The 15,000-nt window shown below is 34.8% G+C and overlaps 1 long non-coding RNA gene across 1 annotated transcript in view; it reads left to right on the forward strand.

Moving 5' to 3' along the window:
- Positions 1-15,000, forward strand: part of LOC136847596 (uncharacterized) — an 811,533-nt gene that overhangs the window by 528,244 nt on the left and 268,289 nt on the right. The window lies entirely within an intron of this gene.

The following is a 15,000-nucleotide window of genomic DNA, read 5'->3' on the forward strand; positions in this document are numbered from 1 at the left end:
GTGTTTGCGAAGCACAATACCCCTGATGCTGACATATTCCAGTTTAACCTTTGACCTTAAGTTTAACCTTGACCTAGCCCTCACTCTCCTCTTAGCTTCGTAATGGAATACCCATGCCAAATACAAAGTTTGTACCATGCATAGTTAAAAAGTTATGGCCAAGGTTATATTCATATTTGCTCTTTGACCTCCAGTTACGCCCTTGCCATTGTAGCTTGGATCCACCACACAATTTTTTAATGATGTTTATCAAGTTTATAGCTTCTGTTCTGAGAGATATTAATTTCTAGACACCCCGGTCGGTAGACAGAGAGCATTAAAAAGCGTCGAATTGTTTAAAAGCGACTAAAGATTTGAAGCATACGAAAATAAATAACAATAATATGACGGACATTTCTATTTTTCCAAATTGAAATTTTCATTTCGGTTCGCTCGCGTTTTGTTTCCGTTCGGCGCGTGCCGGGAGAGAAAAGGAGGCGGGTAATCACAAACGATCATCTACATGAAAAATGAGGCCGTTTTCGGAATCCGGGGGCAATACGTGAATACCTGGACGCCAGTTTATTTCCATATAGATTTGCAAGTGTCGGTGTGCTAGCAGGGGTATTTCCCCTGGGCATACTCAGAGGTGAAATATTCTCCGGGTATCTGTTTCGGAATAGGTCCCCTCTGTCTTGGGATTCCCCTCCCCCTCCATTCTCCTATGCGGTTCAACACCCCTCCCCCCACCCCCTCCTCACCAAGACCCATGCAGGGACTTTCGCTCCAACCCCTTGGGTCTGTCCCCCCCCCACCCTCCCCTATTCTTTCTGCCTGGGTTATCGGTTGTGTTTTATTATTTTTTATTCTTATTCTTTTTCCTTTTCCCCTTCCCTCACCTCCTCACCCTCCTCCTCCTCTTCTCCTTCTTCATCCTCCTCCTCCTCTTCTTCTCCTTATTCTTCCTCCTCCTCCTCCTCTTCTTCTCCTTATTCTTCCTCCTCCTCCTCCTCCTCCTCCCCCTTTTCTTCTCCTTATTCTTCCTCCTCCTCCTCCTCCTCCTCTTCTTCTTCTTCTTCTTCTTCTTTTTTGTGGGGCCTTTATTTATTGTGGATAAATTCTAGCGTTTCTCCTATTTTTTTCATTGGTCTTTCTTCTGCGGTGGGATTTGGTATGGAAGAGTTATTTATTTGTACTGACTTCGTCTTTCTGTTTATCTTCTCCCTCTGTTTATCCATTAGCGGGTTTATTAGAGTTCTTATTCGTCTACTGGTTGTTTTAGGTATTTAGATAAATGCCTCACATTGTTTATCTGTTAGGTTAATGGCTATTGTTATCGTGTGTATCTTTGATGGCTAATGCGTTCACCTGTTGTACTAATATATTATATATATATATATATATATATATATATATATATATATATATATATATATATATATAATATATATATTATATATATATATTATATATATATATAGAGAAACCAGTAATTATATTCATAAATATCGATGTGCAGTAGAAGTAGACATTAGTGTTAAGTAAAAAATTTATTCCATACTTGTGTACTTAATGTATGTATTTATGTATGTATGTATGTAGATGGATAGATAGATAGATAGATACATATATAAATAATAATAAATATATATATATATATATATATATATATATATATATATATATATATATAATACATTAATATATATATATATATATATATATATATATATATATATATATATATATATGTATTATTATTTATATATGTATCAGTATATATATCAATCTATCTATCTATCTATTTATATATATCTATATATATATACTAATATCTGTGTATCTACATACATATCTATCATCTATCACATACATACATACATACATACATTATGCACACAAGTATGGAATGAATTTTTTACATAACACTAATGTCTACTTCTACTGCACATCTCTACTGTATATTTTTATGAATATAATTACCGCTTGAGACCGTCGTATACGAACACTAATAGAATATGTAAGTCTACGCCGTAGGTGGAGACATGCAAGCTTGTCTGATAGTGGTAAGAATGCGCCTTGAATATCAGCCACGACGACCTGTAATGACCCAAACTACCATATCATTCCCTCCCCCCCGACCTAGCGCCTCCCACTCTCCGTGGGGAGACAGTGGTAATTGAAGGTGGCTCATGCTTTATGTCAAGTACGTAGGAATGTCTCGGCCGGCGCTGGAAGGCTTCTGAAGGCTTCTAAACACCATCCCGTGGCTCTCAGTAATTGTCTAGGAATCGCTGTGAAGGCTCCCTGGGATTTATGGCCGAAATCACAAGGTGCTGCCGTAGTGGCCCGGTGAGAAGAAGTTAGGAAGTTTTGCCTTCGTCTGGATGCAGGAGGAATTGAATATATGTGTTAAAGAGGAGTATGTGTGTTTGGGCATGCTAAGACGATAGTGCTTGGAGAGTAGTTTTGCTTTGTGTGTTACCAATGAGTTTGCTTACTGTGGAAAACATTTTATTTGTAGTTCTGTCTCGTGAATTTAGTCAGTTCACCCTCGTAGGTCTTACTGTTGAAATGGACTCGTAAAGGGTGGTTCTTTTTAGTTCCTTTGTTTAACACACACACACACACACACACACATATATATATATATATATATATATATATATATATATATATATATATATATATATATATATATATATATACACCAGGACAACCGATCAGGACACAGGTCTACCCAAAAGCCAAATAGTCCTTAGGCATTATATAAAATGGAAAAATGCGTTAAAGAAAGAAGAAGATATATATATATATATATATATATATATATATATCTATATATATATATATATATATATATATATATATATATATATATATATATATATATATATGTTTGCTGTTATTTTATAGATTGATAACTGAAAGCTTGAGGCAATGATGCAGACAAAGCAGTAGTTCAGTTCCTCGTCATTTCAGTGCGATGAAACTGTTAATGAGGTTAGCAGTTGCATTTACGAACAAAAACTAATCCATTTCAGTTTACCATAAATAAGGGTCAGTAAATTGTTTTTTCATTTGTTTATTTTTATTACAATCCTTGATTGATTGACTGATTTTGGAATTTAGGTTTTGAAGACCAAGCGCCGGAACCCATCAGGATTATTCAGTGCCGTAATGAAAATGAAATATATACGTTAATGATATGATTGATAATGAATAAGTGATTGATAACATACTAACAAAATTCAGTGTTAAAATATGAACATAAAAAAAGAAGAATGATTTTAGGTAATAGACTTCCCAGCTAATAAGTACTTTGTCCTAAGACACGCGATAAAGGAGACTCAGAATTGTGTTGCTAGAATTTTTTACTCTTTTTTTTATGATTAGGTCATCTATGAACTTCGTATATGCCAGAAGTATGCAAATTTTCTCGGTTATATTAATTCCTTAAGATTAGTGAACACGTCATCATAATATAGACATTCTTGTTTGCTTGTGTGTTTGTGTGTAGGGTGACAGAGAGGGAGACCTTTTAAGCGCGTTTTCTATGTTGTCATCTATCTTCATTTGCGCCACGTTGACCTGAGAGAGAGTAACATTTTAAACTAGCAAAAAGAGATAAAACATGGTCATTCCTTTTTGACAATCGACGCCAACAGCTGGTGATGAATTGGCCATTTTTTTCTGTCAGATTTCTTGGAACTTTCGGTTAATGTCCTACTGTCATTCATTGCCTTTCAAATCACCTATTTCTCAAGAGAGAGAGAGAGAGAGAGAGAGGTTGTGGTGATAGAGGGTGTAAGTTACTACGTGTTGCTGTAGTTCAATTAGAGATATGAATAATACAAGTTTGGAATCTCTGCATTGCAATTAATAGATTATTGTCGAACAGTTTTTTTGAGCTCTCATGATCAAAAGCACTGTTTAGGAGTGAAAGCACGCATGGCCATGCCTTCTTGATGGCCTTCTCGCAAATGACTCTTCAGGTTGCACGCAAGGGGGGGTGTCTGTTGCGTGGGGCAGTGTGCTACACGTAATGGCATTCCTCGCAGTAAAAATTTCCATAACGGTCATACAACAAAGGCTGACTATGTGATACACGTCATACGTCTTACCCTCTTATATTTTATATCCCAAATTTCAAGAAAGCTCCAGTTTCCCTTTTTGAGTTCGTTAAAAGTGGAGTCGGTGAACTTACTGACCTTATTTGTCTTCATGAAGCTTTCTCTCTCTCTCTCTCTCTCTTTCTCTCTCTCTCTCTCTACCTCCCTCGGTCGTGAGGTGTTAAAGAGTCGTTTCGGGTGTGTCTGCGCCCCTCTGCCCACTAGAAATGGCCCCCCTCCCTCCCTCCCTCCCCCTTTTCCCCTCCACCACCCATCCTGTACCTACTCTCTCTCTCTCTCTCTCTCTCTCTCTCTCTCTCTCTCTCTCTCTCTCTCTCTCTCTCTCTCATCCATACCATCACCAAAAAGAAAACGATTGGAGAGGGAAAAAAGGCACCCTTATGAAGTTTCTCTCTCTCTCTCTCTCTCTCTCTCTCTCTCTCTCTCTCTCTCTCTCTCTCTCTCTCTCTCTCTCTCTCTCTCTCTCATATCCTTACCAACCACCACCAAAAAGACGATTGGGAAGGGGAAAAAAAGGCACCTTTATGAAGTTCCCTCTCTCTCTCTCTCTCTCTCTCTCTCTCTCTCTCTCTCTCTCTCTCTCTCTCTCTCATCCATACCATCACCAAGAAAAACGATTAGGAAAAGGCAGAAAAAGGACCTTTGTAGAGTTCCTCTCTCTCTCTCTCTCTCTCTCTCTCTCTCTCTCTCTCTCTCTCTCTCTCTCTCTCTCTCTCTGTGGAAATGATTTGGCGATTAACGTTAGACATGGCAATCCAATTTTAGAATGGGTGTTCATCTTTCCCCCTTTCGCTTCGAGGGCAATGGTCCATTAGCATTTTGATTGCGCTGTCTGCTCTATAAACTCTTCAGAACAAAGGATGGATATCTATCTGTACATTTTTGCGCTGGTGTTGAAAATGATATAGAGCTTTTGGCCCTGTTTCGCACTTAGATGAATTTCGTTTCATTGTTTCTCTACCTGGCTAAACAAACAGCATTAGTCATTGCGTTTGCTAGCTGCTTGTTCGGACATTGAGTTTGCTAGTACGTGTTTGCATCGGATTGCAATCGGCAGCAGCGTCATTGCTCTAGGAAGGTCACCACTACAATGCATTGCTCAACGCTCTTTGGCACATCTATCGGCGGATGCATGCGTGCTAACTATATATATATACCATATATATATATATATATATATATATATATATATATACCATATATATATATATATATATATAATTAATGTATATATCTATCTATCTATATCTGTGTGTGTGTAAATTAAGTTACTGCTGCAAAACGTTTGCTTATCTTTTTAATTTGAACAGAATAACAATGATTCCATCACTTCATGCATCAAGAGAGATAAGGTGATTTGCTCCTTTCGAATTCACTTAATCATTATTCTGTCGAAATATACCCATCTGTGCCATGATAGCTAACTGCTATATGTATATGCATGGTAATTGGTCAATAATTTTTCACGGCACATTTTTATGTTTTGGTATGTTAAGCTATAATTTATCCAGTGAAATGGAATTTATTATCCGTTAGGAATCTTATATTCTAAGTGCTCCTACCCTAAGCAGGATTCGAAACTATACCATTTTGGGTTTGATCTAGAATTTAAGTCCTGTACTTAGAATCAAAATGAACCAATCTGTACTAGGATAGCTACCCCTTTCATTCCTTTTACTGGACCTCCATTCTTATTATCTTTGTTCATCTTACTATCCACCCTCTCCTCACAATTATTTCATTGTGCAACTGCGACGTTTTCCTCCTGTTACACCTTTCAAACTCTGTTTCCTTTCCAGCGCTGAATGACCTCATAGGTCCCAGTGAATGACCTTATAGGTCCCAGTGCTTGGCCTTTAGCCTAAACCCTATATTCCATTCCATGTAGGTATATTTATTTGATAGTTTGTCAGTAATTGTACAGGGGTCACATTTATACTTGAAAAGTTACACCACAATACAGTAATACTGAATTTATCATATCTTTGGAATAACGTATATTTTCAGGGTTATATGTAGCGTGTTAATTACTAGAGAGAGAGAGAGAGAGAGAGAGAGAGAGAGATTGCTCAGTATTCCTTTTGAATCTGACACTAATTCGATGATGAATAATTTTCGATTTCGTCCACATTGCTCAGTGTTTATAGGACTAAGAGATGTTGGTAAACATTGATTTATATATAATTGCAAACATACCTTTGTGTTCCACATAGATGAATGAACAAGAAATGGTGCAATACAATAAGGAAAGAACTTGTTTGAGAAGTCAAATCCGATGTTACCCAGCCATTGATTATTGTCACCCTATTGAGATGCGTCCACACGAAAGAAAAACATGTCATCAACATGTCAGCAACATGTCGCGCATATGTAACCAACATATTGATTACAAGTCAGCGACCTTATGGTGGTCCTGACCAGTGTTTTCAACCTGCTTGTGATATAAATGCAATAAGTTTACGACATGTTTATGACATTTTATTGTGGATACAGCCTTAAAGAATCACCTCTCTCTCTCTCTCTCTCTCTCTCTCTCAGCGATCAGTCTAAGAATTCATTTAATGAAGCCTCATACACCACACCACTCTCTCTCTCTCTCTCTCTCTCTCTCTCCCTCTCCCTCTCTCGTTAAATGAATTTAAGGATTCATTTAATGAAGCCTCATACACCACTCTCTCTCTCTCTCTCTCTCTCTCTCTCTCTCTCTCTCTCTCTCTCTCTCTCTCTCTCTCTCTCTCTCTCTCTCTCTCGTTAAATGAATCTAAGCCTTCATTTAATGAAGCTCTCTCTCTACTCTCTCTCTCTCTCTCTCTCTCTCTCTCTCTCTCTCTCTCTCTCTCTCTCTCTCTCTCTAGCGATCAATCTAAAGATTCCTTTCATGAAACCTCATACACCACCAGTCATGAATTTCCCATTCGACGTGAGGTCCTTTGGTCCTCGCCCATCGGCCATTAGACAACCTTATCACGGCGCCCATAGATTTTGTTGACGGGTCTTATGAAATATTTATGAATATTTCAAAGTAAATATTTTCATGTTAATTTGCAACGTGTCTCTAAGTCATCAGAGGCGATATACCGAGCCGGCCGTAATCCGGAAGGTTAGGTGTTCATCACATTTGATTCCGTGTCCTTTGAGTTTTACGAATTTTTACGAATTTCACGAGTCACGGTACTTAGCGAAGCGCTCTGGTTTCTATATATATGTATGGCAATGATAATGATGATTCTTCACAAACTTCTGAAAGGTTATGGGATGGATGTTTCTGTAGGGGAGGTCTGTGTGTATTGTGTGTGTGGGCAGCTGACTTCCTGGAAGGCCACGGAGTGGGGCTTCTGGGTCGAGTCTTGTAAATGTTGCCTGTGTTCGTCTTCATTTGTTTGAACGTTCGTTTGTAGATCCTTATCTAGATGATTGGATATCAATGAGCAAAAGTCTCTCTCTCTCTCTCTCTCTCTCTCTCTCTCTCTCTCTCTCTCTCTCTCTCTCTCTATATATATATATATATATATATATATATATATATATATATGTGTGTGTGTGTGTATGTATGTATGTATATATATTTATATATGTAATTTATATATATATATATATATATATATATATATATATATATATATATATATATATACATACATACATACATATATACATACACAAAAAACCAAGACACAAACACATATCCTACACACATATACATATATATGTATATTTATATACACACGTGTGTGTGTGTGTGTGTGTGTGGTTGTGGATTTAGGTGTATGTGTACACACACACTTAATTCATGGTGAACGGATATCCATTTGTAGCAAGCAGTCTGGCCAGTTTACAGTATCTTAATATCTCTACGTTCACACCCTTTAGCATTTTTTATTCTTTTCTTACACGATTTTCCTGTCAGTTTCTTCCACTAGCTTTCATCTCTCCCTTTTTAATGCAACACTCTCGTGTCACTTCAACTTAAAAAGTGGTTTGTACTTTAAATAATGACTATATTCTTCTTGCATTTTAATTCTTTTTTATCTATCTGTTTATTAATTTTCTTTCTGTTTTGATAAGTGGGATCTCATCTTTCTGTATTTCACTTTATTTCCTCTTGATTCTTCCTAATGAACAACATATTCTTTGGAAGATTGAATTTCAAGTGCTGAATAATAATAATAATAATAATAATAATAATAATAATAATAATATAATAATAATAATAATAATAATATAATAATAATAATAATAATAATAATAATAATAATAATAATAATAATACTAATAATAATAATAATAATAATAATAATAATAAAGTAATGTTTCATATGGTCTTATTACACCTGCACGAGAACATCTGGGTATTGAAGGTCCCACATTTTGTAAGAGAGTTCGATCAGCAGGTATTTCGTGTTCTCAATCTTACCCTTTTTAAACATTCTTTTATTAACCCCTACAGCACTGTTGCTACCTTTCATGCCCGACGTTATATTAACTGACCTTCGACCTTTCCCCCCCTTTCTACCCACCTCCATATTATTCGTTTTGCGAATTCGAGAAAGGTATTTGTAATATATTCTCTTCAGCTGTGATATACAGTAACCTTCATTTTTTTTCCTTCCCCAATTATTTTCAAATATATTTGATTTTATTTTTAGTTAATTCACCAACATACTTTATTTATCCTGTGTGTTATTGTTATTATTATTATTATTATTATTATTATTATTATTATTATTATTATTATTATTATTATTATTATTATTGTTGTTATTATTATAATTATTATTATTATTATTATTATTATTATTATTATTATTATTATTATTATTATTATTATTATTATTAGTGAAGGGAACGGTTCATAGTTATGTACCTACAAATATTTTTTTTAAACATTTGTACAGTTACATAACTCTTGATTGCATTCTTTATTTTAAGACTCGTGCTGCTATTAGTACTTTCTAATTATTATTATTATTGTTATTATTATTATTACTATTATTATTATTATTATTATTATTATTATTATTATTATTATTATTACTATTATTATTATTATTATTATTATTATTACATTTTACTCTTGCTTTTATTACCATTCTTCTTCTTGTTAGCATTACCACCTTATTGATTCATATCTACATAACGTATCCCACTGTCCTTGGAATGCTTAGGTCAGTAGTTCACCAAAATACCTTTTTGAGTGACTGTCCCCTCCTCCTAACCCTCCTCCTCCTCCTCCTCCCCCCCCCCTCCAACCTCCACCCCTTACCCCCTTCATCATGCACCCTCATCGATAATTTTCCCTTAAATTATTTGCGTATTGGACCTCGATATGTAGCATGGGATTATGTCTCCAATTTTGAAAATCCATTTTTAATCAAGTTCATCATGATATAATGCACCACGGGGACACCAATCTGGCATAATTTCTCTGATGCCTTTGATAAATATCATTATAAACTAATTTGCAATAGTTTTCACACTCGGTCCGTATATGCAAAAATAGCCTTTTGGAGATAATTAGTAGATATTATGCACAGATAGAAACGAAATATACTCCTGCATGGATTCAGCAATGTATGTTTATTACAGTGTCATGAATTGTAAATTAGATTCAAGATAATGCTGTAGTTAAAAACCATTGCTCAAATCTGGCGATATTTATCTAAATGAGGAGGAATCGTCCTCATATCATTTTTGATTCGTCCTTCTTATCATATAGGAATTCTATGCATCAATCGCGTTTAATATTTGATTGAATATTAACTGTTTTTACGCATTAGAATAAGTAAAAGAAAACAATATGTTTACTTACGGAAAACAACATTTTCATACATGTACATAAGTACATTCCCTTGAATATATATAATGCGTATATGTATTTATATACAGTATAGAAGACGGTGGGGAAATTATTATTAGATGGTGTTATTACAGAATAAATGAAATACAAGTCAGTGAATATAGTTGTTGGAAGAGGACGTGCTGGAGGTATATCTGATCATTATTCGGTTGAGACAGAACTTGAGATAAAATGAGTTGAAGGCGGAGGGATGAATATGTGGCTATAAATGTAATTAAGAGAAGTGAGTAGAATAAAAAAGAAAGTGAGAAGAGCCTATAAGGAGTTAATGGATGAAAGGTTGACTGTGGTTAAAGATACGGAAACTTCAAACTTCCGGAGCAGTTTCACAGGAACAACAAGGGAGTGTTTGTGGGTGTAGAATGGTGTAGGGAGAGGAAATGAAAACATTAGTGGCATAAGGAAATATAATGTTTTGTGAAAAATGAACGCTTATGATAGAAAAGGTAGTGAAGCAGTGAGGAGCTTATTGATAATGTTAGGATGAACTTTTGCATGGTATATGCGGTGTAAGAAATACGGAGACAAATAAAAGTGGTAAATGGTTAGCATAAGTGTAAGGGTGAGCCAGAGTATTCAAAAATGGTTCGGTGACTTGAAAAGATTAACCTAGGAATTGGCAGACAAATATAGCAATCTTACCATTAACACGGTGATGATGGATAACTCCTTGTCAGAATGGGAACTAAACGTTCGAGCTGAACATTCTCTATGAATAATAACAATTTGTACTCGCACGAAAATTCTGATTGCCGTTGCGTGATAGTGAACAATGACTGGACTAATCAATCAGCAACATCATGAAACATGTTCGAGGCTCCTGACTTTTAAAGTTATTTCTACTGAGGCAGGCAATAATGCAATTGACTGTCATGCAATCCTCGGGGTTGTAAATCGTCTGGCAACACTGCTACAAATCTGCGCTGTGGGATTTGAAAACATGGAGGGAGGAATATTTGATATTATCAGCGCTGACGAAATCATAAGCACAAGTGATCATTTTATTTATTTTTAGCCTTCTACACAATCTTCATGTGTTAATGTTATGTTATGAATAGTTTTTCTGGTAAACAATCACCACCTGTTAAACTAGTTTCAAGTGCAGTGCATACAATAATTCATCACCTGACAATAAAAAGGCATCGAAAAAAGAGGAAATAAGCAAAGCGGGTTCCCTTGATAATGAGGTCGATTTTTTTTTATGTGTCGCCCTCCCCCTTCCTTTCTACCCGCCCCTTCTCCCGCCCTACCCCATCCTTTGATGTGAATCTCACCAAGTGGAAACCAATGACACTGCTGGTCATCCCATCATGCAAGAGGAGCAGAGAAAGTCTGTGAAGTTTCCTTCGAGGGATGATGATAATGGTCGTGACGGTGACCCTCCTCTCTCACGGTCTATGGTAGTCCTCGAGTTTCCCGCCCACGTCCTCCAAGGACCTCCTTCTCCCTCCTTCTGGCCCAGGCGTTTTGGCAAGCCCCTTTTCGCGTATACCTTCCTCAGCCCGCCAGTCACGTTTTGAATATTTCTTTTCTGCCCTAATGGTTTATTTGTCTCCACTGAAAATCATTTTGCAACGGTGCTTATGATGAGTCATTCAGTGATTCAGTTAACCAGTTCTGCCCTAAAATGGAAAAGTGCTGTATCTGCAAAATTTTCGAAATTGAGATATGCCACCTATTGGGCTTGTGAAACACTAATACACAAGTTACTGCAGTTTCACAATGATTCTTCAATGGTTTCCACGAGTATTTAGGGGGTCCCATTTGCAGTATCTGCAAAATCAGTAGTAAGGCAAGGGAGTATCTACCATTTTTCTCAATTTTGTATTTTTGCAGATACTGCAGTCTTCCATTTTAGGGCAGAGTTAATGACTGGTATAAATGATAGTTTTGTTTTAGATGCTGATTTCCTCTTTAAGCCAAAAAGCATGCTTCATTATCTGAGAACATCTTATTCGTTAGGTGAAACAATCTTGAAGATTTTTATAAATTACTATTCGACTGAAGGTTAGAGCTTGGTGCTCTACATCAATACATCTTTTATACATTTTTTATAGTAGCACAGACGCCTTCCTGATGAATAAAAGCTTCAAGCTAGGATTACTTTGGTCCGTTTTAAAGGTATGTTAGTGCCGAGCCTGAAAATATATAATTTTTATTTCTGTTAAGGCTTAACTTGGTCGTGTGTGTGTCCATATACTCGTACAGAATTAACTCGTATATGAACAGCATTTTGAATTATACATATATATATATATATATATATATATATATATATATATATATATATATATATATATATATATATATATATATATATATATGTATATATATTTATATATATTATGTATATATATACACATATATATACATACATATAACACTGATTTACACCTACATCACCAGTCCTTTCTCTAACCTCTATATCATGTGTCAGTCCATAAAGATGTTAAACGTCTCAGACCTGCTTCATCACCAAACCTGTCATGGTGCCGTCTGCATTCTAAAATACTTCGCTTTCATCGTAAAAACTTTTAATCCCTCTCACCTCACGACTTGCGAATCTGTCGCTTCTCTCAAAAGTGTTTCTAGGTCCATATTCACCATTTATCGCAATTTTTATTTATTTATATATCTTTCTATATATCTTTATATATTTTAGTTTATTTATATTTATATTAATTTTTTATTTCTTTTTTCTATTTTATTTGTTTTTATACTTTCATTTTTATTTATACAGATTTTCCCTTTACTCTCAAACTTTTCAAAGAGCATTTTCATAACAAACACTTGATTCAAGCACCCTCTTCCTTGTCTCTAAACCCATTCCCCTTCTTATCAGTCTTTGGTAATTCTATTATATTCTCATTCAAAATCCACCATTACCTTGTATATCAAGTAACATGTTTATCACCTTTACCCCTGTGTGTGTGTGTGTGTGTGTGCATGTTATGTTTCCATAACGTTGTGAGCTTGGATTTTAGTTCACTGGAAGTTTAAAGTTATGATTCCATTTTTCCCACAAGACCGAACAATCTCAAAACATCCGTCCCCGCCCCCCCCCCTTAATCTATTCTAGCTCTTTTGTACTCTTACATATCTCCACATTTCAGTATTTTTTCTGCTGTACTTATACCACACATAGCAAATAAACGGTTATTTTCCAACAAATTCCGTCATTTTAATTACATTCAACATCCACGCTTCTCTACCATAATGGAGAATTGATTCAACAGTCTTATCATACATTTTAAACTTGGAATGCAGAGACCCTATCACAAAGAGAACCTCTCCATCCAGTCAGAATTACCTACAATATTATAATCCTGTCATCCATTCCATTGGAGTCTTTCCATTAGCAAAACTTACCCTATACACCTGGGCCAATTATTTAATAATCATATTTTCACTACCAATAGAAAGACTCATTTTTGCTGTAATCTCATCAGTTCCTAGAGCCTTGAAAACCGGGAGGTCTGAAATATGTATTTTGCTTTTAATTTTATTAACTGTTGCAGTTTAAGAGAAAGGTATGTTATAAACAACCAGTGATAACTAAACTTTTGTTGTTTTTAATGTCATCGAAAAAGTTGGCACTAATAATTTTTCTATATTTAGTTATAACTATGAATGTAATATACATATGCATATACGTATCCATGAACACTTTATTCTTATACAAATATTATGAAGGCGAAGGATGTATTTAGAAATTATGCAATTTTTTGGGGTGACTACGAATATACACTTTTACGGATCAAAGATCTTCTTGACGCTTTAACACATCAGGAAGGTTTTTCCTGCTCTGAAAATTAATTCTCAGTACATGTGAGCAATCTCTAATTCTTACTCTAACATGTTACTGATGATAATCTTTTAGTGACTCGCGGTTGCTTACATTCAAGTGCATGAAAGTGATGATGCATTTTTTTAGTCGATCTACAGAAAAAAATCAAGGAAATCAGTTCTTAGTCATATGAAGTGCAGAGCGTCTATATAAAATCTGCCATTTAAGGAAACGTGTGACTTGGTTTTTTTTTTTTTCAGAATTGCTGCTTAAAATCCCGGTAACTAAGGAGGCAGTGATTATTTACAGGATATCACATTTTCATTTAACTAGTGTTATTATTAGAGTTTATGTCTGTGGTAATTATTATACAAATATTTTTTCTGTTGTGGAAGGTTAGTTCTGTTTACCCAAACAGAAACATTTTAAACTATATTTTATCTCTACGACAGTGTAAAGGGTTATTTAACAATTGTCCTGACACCGTGCTTGCCAAAACAAACCAATGATTAAGTTCTAATTTAGACATCTTTATCTTGGGATAAAATGAAAATGATTTCCAGATAGTGAGAAAATACAGTGACGCGAAGTATGTGCCTATGAGTGGCATGATGTTATTTTTATAATGTTCCGTTAAGTGACATTCCACTTAAAATAATGTCATCCGGCGAAGTGCCGATTATATCATGTTGCAACACTTTACTATTATTATTATTATTATTATTATTATTATTATTATTATTATTATTATTATTATTATTATTATTAAGAACATGAACCCTCTCCAAATGGAACAAGCCTACAGGGGCCATTGCCTTGAAATTCAAGCTTCCAAAGAATATTTTATTGTTCATCCGAGAGGAGTAACAGAAGATAACAGGAAATGCAGCAAGAAGAGATCAATTATTAGCAGATGTAATATTTTTTCATTGTCATATAATGTAATAATATCAAATCTCTTTTTTATTGTCTTATAATGTAATATCTAGTTTTTTTCATTATCATATATATATATATATATATATATATATATATATATATATATATATATATATATATATATATAATAATGTCAATTTCTTTTTTTTATTGTCATATGATGTAATACTATCAAATTCTTGTTTAATGTCATATAATGTAATAATATCCAATTCTGTTTCATTGTCATATAATGTAATAATATCAAGTTCTGTTTTAATTTTCGTATAATGCAATAATATCAAGTTCTGTTTAAATTTTCATGT

The sequence above is a fragment of the Macrobrachium rosenbergii genome, chromosome 17, assembly GCF_040412425.1.
Source record: "Macrobrachium rosenbergii isolate ZJJX-2024 chromosome 17, ASM4041242v1, whole genome shotgun sequence".
In the NCBI taxonomy this organism is placed as follows: domain Eukaryota; kingdom Metazoa; phylum Arthropoda; class Malacostraca; order Decapoda; family Palaemonidae; genus Macrobrachium; species Macrobrachium rosenbergii.